The 11,309-nt window shown below is 38.5% G+C and overlaps 1 pseudogene; it reads right to left on the reverse strand.

Moving 5' to 3' along the window:
* Positions 1–9,182: 9,182 nt before the first annotated feature.
* On the reverse strand, positions 9,183–10,835 carry LOC103198979 (annotated as a pseudogene).
* Between the last annotated feature and the right edge of the window lie 474 nt (positions 10,836–11,309).

The raw sequence follows: 11,309 nt of genomic DNA on the forward strand, positions 1-11,309 counted from the left end.
CTCAAGAGCTTTACTTCTTCTGTTAGTAGAGTAAAGGAATAATTGTTTAAACATAATGTCATTGCATAGCCACAACTTCTGTGCTTCTTTGATAGTCCAGGATGGCTTCTACAGTCAGTGCTATAGTCCCCTAGTTCTTTCACCAGCTATTTCACCCGAGCGACAGACCTTGCCTTTCTTCCCAAGTGATCCTCACACATTTAGAGTGTGTGTTTGCTGGTGCTTTCTGAGATACACAAACTCTGGATCTCTCAGGCATCTTCCACACCTTTCTTCTCATCTTTTCCCAGCCCTTGTCATCTTTGATCTAAGCCTTACCTGCACTCCCCTTCTGATGGGTAATTTCATGGAGATTGCTGAGATGTGCCACCACTAATTCCTCAGTACTTTGTGTTCATCCCTGATGCTTACCACCTGGCTTCCTGTAGAAATTTGCTTAGCTGCTCTTGGCAGCTCTTGCATGTAAATGGAGTTAACAGATTTTCTCTGTCTCCTGGCTTCACTATAAACAAATTTTGAGACTTTGTTTTTTTTCCTTCTTCTTAATTCTCTTTGTTACTGTGTGGTTTCCAAAAAGAGACATGGAAAGATTCACAATTAAGCTGGTAACAAATCTCTACCAGAAATCCTACAACTATGTTTTTAAAAACTTTTTCTAAAAAAAAAAAAAAAAAAGACACTGCTATTGTATCCTATTTAAAATCTGTTTTCAATATTTTAAGAGAAAGATGTGAAATATAAAGTTGATCTGAGGTTTGAAGCAAATATTTTGACTGGTTTGTGTACATTTCAGTCAACTATTCTTTTGAAAATTTGGGTCTAGAGACTTCTGCTAACTGATGGAGCAGGAACTTAGTGGTTATGGTTAAGTTGATTACTGAGAATGAATGGGCAAATACTTTCACAGGACCAACATTTGTAGCATGATTATCATGATTTCTTGGTGATTTTCATAGGGAGAGAAGTCAAAGGGCAGAAAAAGAGAGAATGTACTAGAACTCATGAAACCTGGAGAAAGACCTAAAAGATGACCAAGAAAACTGGGTATTGGGCCTAAACGAAGTCTGAAAATAAATTTAAACCTCCCTCTGATGAGAAAAGTTATGACATAAAATTTTGTTCAGAAATAGTTTCAGAACTATACAATCTTAAGAAAAGTTGACTCGTAATTTTGGAAGCCGAGAGTAGGTCCAGTAATAACTGATAAGAAATATTAATATAAAGGGGTGTGTTATTCATTTAAATCTTGCTCAATGGCTTAAATGGTAGTTCTTGTATTAAGCTAATGAATTTTTTTGTTTGCTTATTTGTTTGTTTTTAAGTCATAAGTATGGAAAAGGCATAATCACCTGGATTAGTAACCTCATGACATCTTTCAGCTATTTATATTGAAATCATTGCATTATTGCATTTAGATGAGTCACCATTTCTCATGGATTAAATTATGTCCCCCCAAATTGTATCAAATTGGCTGGGCCATGGTTCTTAGTGGTGTGGCAGTTATGTAATGATGTATTCATGCCCATGATATGATCCAACATGATTAGCCAATCAGTCGTAAGAGAATTAAGGTGGGATGCAACACCTTTACTCAAGTCACAGCCCTGATCTTATGTAAGGGGAATTTCCCTGGAGTGCCTGCATCATCTTTTATCCTCCAAGAGAGAAAAAGAAAGAGAAGCAAGCAGAGAAAGGACTTCACTACTACCAAAAAGAAGAGCCAGGAGAAGAGCACATCCTTTGGATTCTGGGTTCCTGGGCTGAGAACCTCCTAGACCCAAGGGGAGATTGATGCCAAGACACATGGAGATCTCCAAGGAACTCCAAGCCCACAGATGTTGAAAGGAGACAAGAAACTTCCCCCAAGAGCCAAAAGAGAGAGAAAGCCTTCCCCTAGAGCTGGTGCCCTGACTTTGGACTTCTAGCCTCATTAACTGTGAGAGAAAACATTTATGTTTGTTAAAAACATCCATTTGTGGTATTTCTATGATAGCAGCACTAGGTAACTATGTTGTTGTCAGGTGCTGTCGAGTCGTCTCCAACTCATAGTGACCTTATGAACAGCAGAACAAGACACTGCAGAGTCTTGTGCCAGCCTCATGGTCCTTGCTATACCTGAGCCCATCGTTGCAGCCACTGTGTCTATACATCTTGTTGAAGGCCTTCCCCTTCTTCATTGACCCTCTACTTTACCAAGGATGATATCCTTCTCCAGGGAATGTTTCCTTTGGACAACGTGACCAAAGCAGGTGAGACAAAGTCTGGCTATTCTCGCTTCCACAGAGCATTTCAGCTGCACTTCTTCCAGGACAGATTTGTGAGTCCTTATAGCAGACTATGGTACTCTTAGCATTCTTCTCCAACACCACAACTCAGAAGCATCGACTCTTCTTCAGTCTTTCTTTTTCATTGTCCATCTCTCACATGCACAAGAGGTGATTGAAAATACCGTGGCCTGGGATAGGCACACCTTAGTCTTCAAAGAGACATCTTTGTTCTTCATCATTTGAAAGAGGTCTTTTTCAGCAGATTTGCCCAATGCAATATGTCTTCTCATGTCTTGACTGCTGCTTCCATTGGTTTTGATTGTAAAACCAAGTAATAGGAAATCCTTGACAACTTCAGTCTTTTCTCCATCCACCATGAAGCTGTTTATTGGACCAGTTGTGAGGATTTTTGTTTTCTTTATATTGAGGTGTAATCCATACTGCAGACTGTAGTATTTAATCTTCCTCAGTAAGTGCTTCACATCATCTTCGCTTTCAGGAAGCAAAGTTATGTCATCTGTATTGCAGGCTGTTAATGAGTCTTCCTCCAATCCTGATGCCACATTCTTCATCAGATAATCCATCTTCTCAGATTATTTGCTCAGCATACAAGTTGAATGAGTATGGTGAAATGATACAACCTTGATGCACTCCCTTCTTGATTTGGAACCATGCAGTATCCCCTTGTTCTGTTTGAATGACAGCCTCCTGATCTATGTAGAGGTTTCTCATGAATACAATCAAGTGTTCTGGAATTCCCATTCTTCTCAGTGTTATCCATAATTTGTCATGATCCACACAATCAAATGCCTTTGCGTAGTCAATAAAACATAAGTAAACATCTTTCTTGTATTCTTTGCTTTGAGCCAGGGTCCATCTGACATCAGCAATGATGTCCCTTGTTCCATGTCCTCTTCTGAATCCAGCCTGAACCTCTGGAAGTTCTCTGTCAATATACTGCTGCAACCATTTTTGAATTATCTTCAGCAAGATTTTACTTGCATGTGATATTAATGATATTGTTTGATAATTTCCACATTCTGTGGGATCACCATTCTTTGGAATTGGCACAAATATGGATCTTTTCCAGTCAGTTGGCCAGGTAGCTGACTTCCAAATTTCTTGACATAAATGAGTAAGTGCCTCCAGTATGGCATCCATTTGTTGAAACATCTCAATGGGTATTCCATCAATTCCTGAAGCCTTGTTCTTCAACAATTCCTTCAGTACAGCTTCAATTTCTTCCTTCAGTACTACGGTTCTTGATCATATGCCACCTCCTGAAATGGATGAACATCAAGCAGTTCTTTTTGGCACAGTGACTCTGTGCATTCCTTCCATCTTCTTTTGATGTTTCCTGAATCATTCAATATTTTGCCCATAGAATCTTTCAATATTGTAACTCAAGGCTTAAATTTTTTCCTCAGTTCTTTCAGCTTGAGAAATGCTGAGAGTGCTCTTTCCTTTTGGTTTTCTAACTCTAAGTCTTTGCACATTTCATTATAGTAACTGTCTTTGTCTTCTTGAGCTGCTCTTTGAAATCTTCTGTTCAGCTCTTTGATCTTATCATTTCTTCCATTTGATTTAGCTACTCTCCACTCAAGGGAAAATTTCATAGTCTCTTCTGACATCCATTTTTGTCTTTTCTTAGTTTCTCATCTTTTTAATAACTTCTTGCTTTCTTCATGGATGATGTTCTTGATATCATCCCACAATTCCTCTGGTTTTTGGTCACTGGTGTTCAGTGCATCAAATCAATTCCTTAAATGGTCTCTAAATTCAGGAGGGATATTATCAAGGTCATATTTTGGCTTTCATGGACTTGTTTTAATTGTCTTCAACTTCTACTTGAACATGCATATGGCCAGTTGATGGACTGTTCCATGATCAGCTCCTGGCCTTGTTTTGGCCAAAGATATTGAACTTTTCAATTACCTGTTGCCACAGATATAGTCAATCTGATTCCTGGGTATTCCATCTAGTGAAGTCCACATGTATAGCCATTGCTTACATTGTTGAAAAAAGGTACTTGCAATGAATAAGTCGTTGGTCTTTCAAAATTCTATCGTGTGATCTCCAGCATTATTTCTATTACCAAGGCCATATTTTCTCATTACTGGTAACAACTTTTGCATTCCAGTTGCCAGTGATAATCAGCACATCTTGATTGCATGGTCAGTCAATTTCAGACTGCAGAAGTTGATAGAAATCTTCAATTTCCTCATCTTTGGCTTTGGTGGTTGGTGCGTAAATTGAATAATAGTAGTAGTAACTAGTCTTCTTCCTTATAGGTGTATGGATATTATCTTATCTCTGACAGTGTTGTACTTCAGGACAGATCTTGAAACACCTTTACCTACTTTACTTTAGTCTTTGTGACAATGAATGCCACACCTTTCCTTTTCAATTTGTCATTCCTGGCATAGTAGATCATATGGTTGTCTGATTCAAAATGGCTAAAACCAGTCCATTTCACCTCACTAATGCTTAGGAAAACGATCTTTATGCATTCCATTACATTTCTGACAACTTCCAATTTTCCTAGATTCATGCTTCATACATTCCTTGTTCCATTTATTAATGGATGCTTGCATCTGTTTCTACTCATTTTGAGTTGTGCCACATCAGCCAATGGAGGTCTCAAAGGCTTTACTCTATCCATATCATTCAGGTCATCTCTACTCTGAGGAGTCACCTCTTCCCCAATCAAATTTTGAGGCCTTCCAACCTGATGGGCTCATCTTCTGGCACTATATCAGACAATGTTTCAGGACTATTCATAAAGTTTTCTAGTTATATCAGACAGTGTTTCACTGTTATTCATAAAGTTTTCACTGGCTAATTCTTTGAGAAATGGATGGCCTCTTCCTTCTTCCAAGTCTGTCTTAGCCCGGTCTTAGCCCGGAAGCTCCACTGAAACCTGTCCACCATGGGTAATCCTGCTGGCATTTTGCAACACTGGTGGCATAGCCTCCAGCCTCACAGCAACACATAAGCCACCACAGGATGACAAACTGACAGACAAGTTCATCTCCCTTAGTTATTCTTAACTCCTCTGCGATCGCCTACCTCAGGTGTTGTTGTTGTTATTGTTGTTATGGGCCATCGAGTTGGACTCCACTCATAGCAACCCCTCCTTGGGTTTCTGAGGCAGTATCACTATGGAATTAGATTGCCCAACCTTCCTTCTGAGGAGTGGCTAGTGGGTTTGAACCGCCAGCCTTCTGGTTAGCGGCCAAGTGCCTTAGGCACTATGCTACCAGAGCTCCCACAGGTAATGGCCTTAAAATAGAGCTGTCCCCAATTGAACAGCAGCTTCCCAGTGTGCTTACCTCAGGCTCCGGCTTTAATATAGAGCCACACCCAAGTGAAAAGCAGCCTCCAAGCCCCAGGCCTGCATACCTCAGGCCCCTGCCTTAATAAAGAGCTGCTCCCAAGGGAAAGCAGCCTCCAAGCCTAGGGTCCACTGGCCTTAATATAGAGCTCCCTCCAAATGAAAAGCAGCCTCCAAGCCACAGTCCTGTCTACCTGGGCCCCAGCCTTAATATAGAGCCACCCCCAAGTGAAAAGCAGCTTCCGAGCCCCAGACCCACCTACCTTAGGTCTTGGTGTTAATAAAGAGCTGCCCCAAGCAAAAAGCAACCTCCAAGCCCTGGGCCCACCTATCTCAGGCCCTGGCCTTAATATAGAGCCACACCCAACTAAGACATCATTTATATAACAAAAATGCCCAGAACTGAAAGTCCTTTGTCTCAAAGAAAGAACTAGCCATTTTCTTCAGCAAAAGAGATATCAGAAAGTCTGGAGTGCTCTCTAGACCCAAAGGACCATAATCATAGTGGCATGGGTATTTATTATTTTTTGTCAAGAGACTCTTTTCAGAACCCTCCAAATCACAGTGGTAGTTGTCCATATACTTTCTGCCCCTAAGTCTGACCCTGAAGACCCTGGCCAGATGCATTTTTAGCACATTCCACAGAGTGCTGAGAGTGGGTATAAATGCAACAATAAGAACTTGCAGCTGAAATGGGATTGCACCAGTCCTGGGATCTTGTGCTTTGCAAACACTGCAATGATTGACTTCATTATAAGGATTAAGATCTATGAGTTAAGTGATGTAACATCAACAATACTCTGTTAATCCAATAGTGATTCAACAACTGATACTTTGATTTAATGAAATGTAATAGAGTAGTTTGTAGATTCCTAAATCCCATCTACATTAATTGCTATACTTAGAGTGCAGCTGTCCAACCTTTATTCCCTCTCCATAGCAATGAATGATATTAATTTAATTGAATTATAATAAATCACTCAGGAAGTAATAGTGGACTGTTCATTTGCTTGTACTGTATTAATATTTCCAAGTGTATTTTTCATTTTGAAAGCACTCAGGCTTTGAGTTACAGACCAGAGTGCTTCATCTTTTCTCATTTAAACTTAAAATATGGGAAATAAAATAACACACTAATGTGACAATTGATGCCAGTTTCTACTTATTTTTTCAGGGACATTTGCCACTCCTTAATGGTAAGTGATACATTTATATGTGTGCTGCTTTTTAACTGTATTCATAACCATTTAAAATATAATAGCATAAATATCTTTCTTTGCTTTTTTAAATGGAATCTGCATCAACCTATTGCAAGAGTAAGGCACATAGAAATAGAAATAGAAATAGAAATAAAGGCCAAAAATAAGTGCTACTTGGCAGGCAAAAATAAGAGAACATGAGGTGATAAATTTCCAGGATGCCTAGGTAAGCACTAAAGGTAATGCATTTATTATTTAGTAAAATATAGCACAGGACTCTGGGATGCCTATCAGTCAGTCTTTCTTTCTGTACACCAAATTGGTCCAGGACCTGAAGGATGATCGATCCATGAAGCCATCTACATGGCATGCTAAAGCCCTCTCCTGAAGAAAGCAGCTCCAGGAGTTCTTTGTGCTCTGGTCAATAGACTGTGAAGACAGGTGATTGTAAGTAGGCTGGAACCTCAACATATAATTCCATCTTTCTTCTCCTCTGCTGTGGTGACCTTGGAGACCACGTATTCCTGATTTCATGGCTACTAAGATTTAAGTAGACTACTTGACCCACATTAGACCTTATGAGATGAAAAACAGTCCTTTATTGTGCTAAACTGGTAAGATTTCAAGGTCTATTAATCCTGCATTAATTACCTTGACTTAAAAAACATCGCCCGGGTTATTATGAGAATTAACCAAAATAATCCGTGAAAGCAAATCACACAGTGCATACAAATTAACACTTACAAAGTATTCTTCTGTAACTTTATCTTGTCCTGTATTCCTGTGCTTCTGTGCTATTTTTAGTTCCAACATAGACCAAATCATCAAAAGCCTTCCTGCTATTCCTGCTGCCTGGAATGCCCTTCCTCAGAATGCCCATCCTTCAAAACATGGCTGGAGTAGCATCTTTCCCAAGTTAGAGCAGAACGTTTGTTCCTCCACCAGTGCTAATCACAATGTACTCACCAGCCTCCCTGAGCAGAAAGTAAGCACTTTCAAGGAAGAGGTTAGAAGTTTTGTCACATTTTAGGCACTTGATACTAACTTTTTTACCATGTCAGATCTATATTCTTCCTTATCACATAACTATTCTGACTTCATTTAAAAAATAATAATAATAAAGCATTTCTTTTCAGGCTTTTCACCACAACAATTCTTAGACAAGAACTCTTTATTCACTTGAAGAGTACAAATTTCCCACAATCGTCCATTATTCATTGTTTCAGGCTGAATCTCGGTACTCTTTCTAACGTTTCTGTCACAATTTTACTTCCCAGCTCTCATCATTCCAAACTCTCTCTTTATTTGTCAAGTCTGGAATTACAGAGGGCTCTAGAACAACTCCAGTCATGACCAGGGGAAATGAAATTCTCTGTCATCTCTACCCTATGTGGTTTTTCATTCTTGAACTCGATGATCCTTAGTCGGCTGCTTCTGTCTAGGAGTCCAGCATCTATTCAGCACTTTTTTGTATTCTTTTTATATCTTCTTCCCCTAACTTCCCAGAATCAAGGTAAATTTGTCAATAAAGGAAGGTAATTTTGTCTCTACATTTTCTCTAAGTCAGATATACAATTTGAAATTTTTATTTTTTTTAAGGCATGTTTTAAGTTTTTAGAAAAGACAAAAGTTGTTGAAACTCCATATGTTCTAATATGGAATAGAACCTTAAAGTCTCCTAAGATAAACACATTAGTCAGGAGATCTCAAAACCTTGAGTTGGTTACAGCTGTTTTTGAGGAACCTGAAAATTATTCTTACCTATCAAATGACCACAGCCCTTCCACTCAATATTAGGCAGTATTTGTAAAAACTGCTAGAAGAACTTGGCTTCTGAAATTTGGGGGGCAATCTTTTAAGATTTCAACATTTAAATACTATCTTACTAATCATTGGTTTATTTTTTGATCTTGTGCAAGAGAATTGGGGATATAAATGTACCTTAAATCCTGTGAAAATTTAGGAAATAAACTGGATTTACCTACACCAATTAGTAAAGAAAGAGGGTATTGCCAAAGAAAGGGAGGATCAGGATGGTTCATCCTGGAAAATGTGTTAATCATACTGTAGTGAACTCATAATTTTAAATCAATAATAATCTGTATTATTGTTCACCTCTTAAAGAAGCTGCCTATGTGAATTTATCATGGGCAAAATAGAATTATAGATCTCAACAGATAAACAAAACGTCATACTTTTTTGTCCTCAGTATTTCCAATGACATTGATTGTTCCTTGGAGATATTTATATCTCTCAATTAGTATTGGAAAGTATGTGCTATCCAGTCATGAGTAAGATAATAATTACAAGAATATATCTGATTTTCTCAGTATAATAACAAAAAGAAACAAGAGACGTATTGTCAACTGGCTGAAGTAGTGATCAACTGATACACATTTCCAAAAAATCCACAGTGTGACTGCCCAGGCAAGATGAACTCAGGACAGTGTGCTCCCCATTAAGGAGCCAATGAGAGAGCCAGAAAGTGACTGGCTCTCTGCAGTCATGAAATCAAAACTTGTTCTTAGTCTATGTAAGCCAGCAGCAGAACAGGAATACTGAGGTGTTGTGGGCCCAAACTTGTGCTCTACCATCTCGCATCAGTGCCTTCAAAGTCCAAATATATCTTCTATTCAACCAGGTAAAACTGCAAACTTATTTTCACAGAGTTGCCAGTCACTGAATTCTTTCTCCTTTCACAAAGATGATAGGTATTCATCACCTTCCATTCAAAATCCAGGTGCTTCGTAGTTTAGTAAACTTCAGCTGTAAGGTCATGTGGTTTGCTTTGACTTTGAATTCCAAGATGCCACTTGGCTTTTTTCACAGCTAAAGATTTGGGCTTCATCGTAGTTAGCATTTCAAGTGGAAATCTTGCTTGGGGCTGTATGCTATATGAAGTGGCCTCCTTTCTGGAGGAAGTTGCTAGCCCTGGGAGAATATGCATGGCACTATCATCCATTAAAAAAAAAAAAAAAAAAAACCTAGTTGGGGCACTAGAGGTGAAGGAGAATTCATTGGCTTCATTCATTATTCTCTAATTGTTAATGATTTGATCATAAACCACTGCAAGCTGGTCTTGAGGGTCACCACTATATAAACTGTTTATTACTTCTTATTCTGTATACTCTTATTTTTCACACACTTCTTTAACACCCTCATCAATTATGTTAGCATCATAGGAGGGGTCTCCAGGAAATACATAGCTGGACAGATCTTGTTTAAACCATTCATGCTCTCTTATGTCTTTGGTGGTTGCTTGTTTCTTAGTAATTTGCAGTGTATGTATCAGGAAAGTGGCAACAGAACCATTGAGATATTCTGGGATATAAAAAACACCCCCTTGGATATTCTTAAATAGTGTAGGTACAGGTTTCTTATCAAATGGGAGGGTGCCACAAAGAAGAACATATAAAATAGCACTGCAGCTCCAGATGTCAACTTCAGGACTTGCATACAATCTGCCTGAAATGATTTCAGATGCTTCATAATTTGGAGAGCTACAACTTCCTAGAAATTCACCATCTGACATCATAGTCAATAATGTGAAATCAAGTACCATGACATCCATTTGTGTATCCAAGAGCACATTCTCTGGTTTCAAGTCTCCAACAACCAGAAGTCTATGACAGTAATCCACAGCAGACAAAATTTGCTGAAAGAACCACCTGACTTCTATCCATATTTATAATCCCTTCATGTTTACAGATGTAGTCAAATAATGCACCACCAGATATATATATTACCATCAAAAAATCAATTGGTGTGCTGACCACCTGATAATAGTTTGATAATATGAAGATGAAGAAAGAGTTTTAGATTTTAAATTTCTCGATTTATTTTTCCAACAACATCTAAATGGCAACTCTTCTATCTATTTAAGATTCTTAACTGCTACTTTGTAGCCTGTCAGTTTATATTCTCCATCAACTCTTCATTTTGCAGAAGGTGCCAGTGCCCAGCCTGTCCCTGAGCACTTAGTTTCAGATTTTCACTGTCCAATCTTGGATCTTCGTGTTTCTGCTTCTCAGCCATCTTCAGAGAGCACAACCTGGCAAACATAATAACTGGTACATAATTAATACCAGTTATTAATATTCTTCCAAAAATATAGAAAGGATAGAATTCCCAAACTCATTCTATGCAGCCATATTGCCCTGATACCAAAACCAAAGATATCACAAGGAAATTACAAACCAATAGCCCATATTCATATAATGCAAAAATCCTCAACAAAATACTAGAAGTTGAATCTAGTAACGCATACACCATGACCAAGTGGGATATGTTCCAGGAATGCAAGGTTGGTTCAATACCCAAAACTCAAGTATCAATACTACATATTAGTAGAATAAAGGACTAAAACCAAGTGATCATCTCAATAGATGCAGACAAAATACTTGATAAAATCTGATAGATAATCCAGTGGCTCTTCATGCTGAAATTTCAATTCTAGACTTCAGTAAGGTCCTTCCATACCTTAATTGCACATGATAATAACGAGCAGAG

This window comes from Orycteropus afer, unplaced genomic scaffold (genome assembly GCF_000298275.1).
Source record: "Orycteropus afer afer isolate SDZICR_OR568_19922 unplaced genomic scaffold, OryAfe1.0 scaffold00100, whole genome shotgun sequence".
NCBI lineage: Eukaryota > Metazoa > Chordata > Mammalia > Tubulidentata > Orycteropodidae > Orycteropus > Orycteropus afer.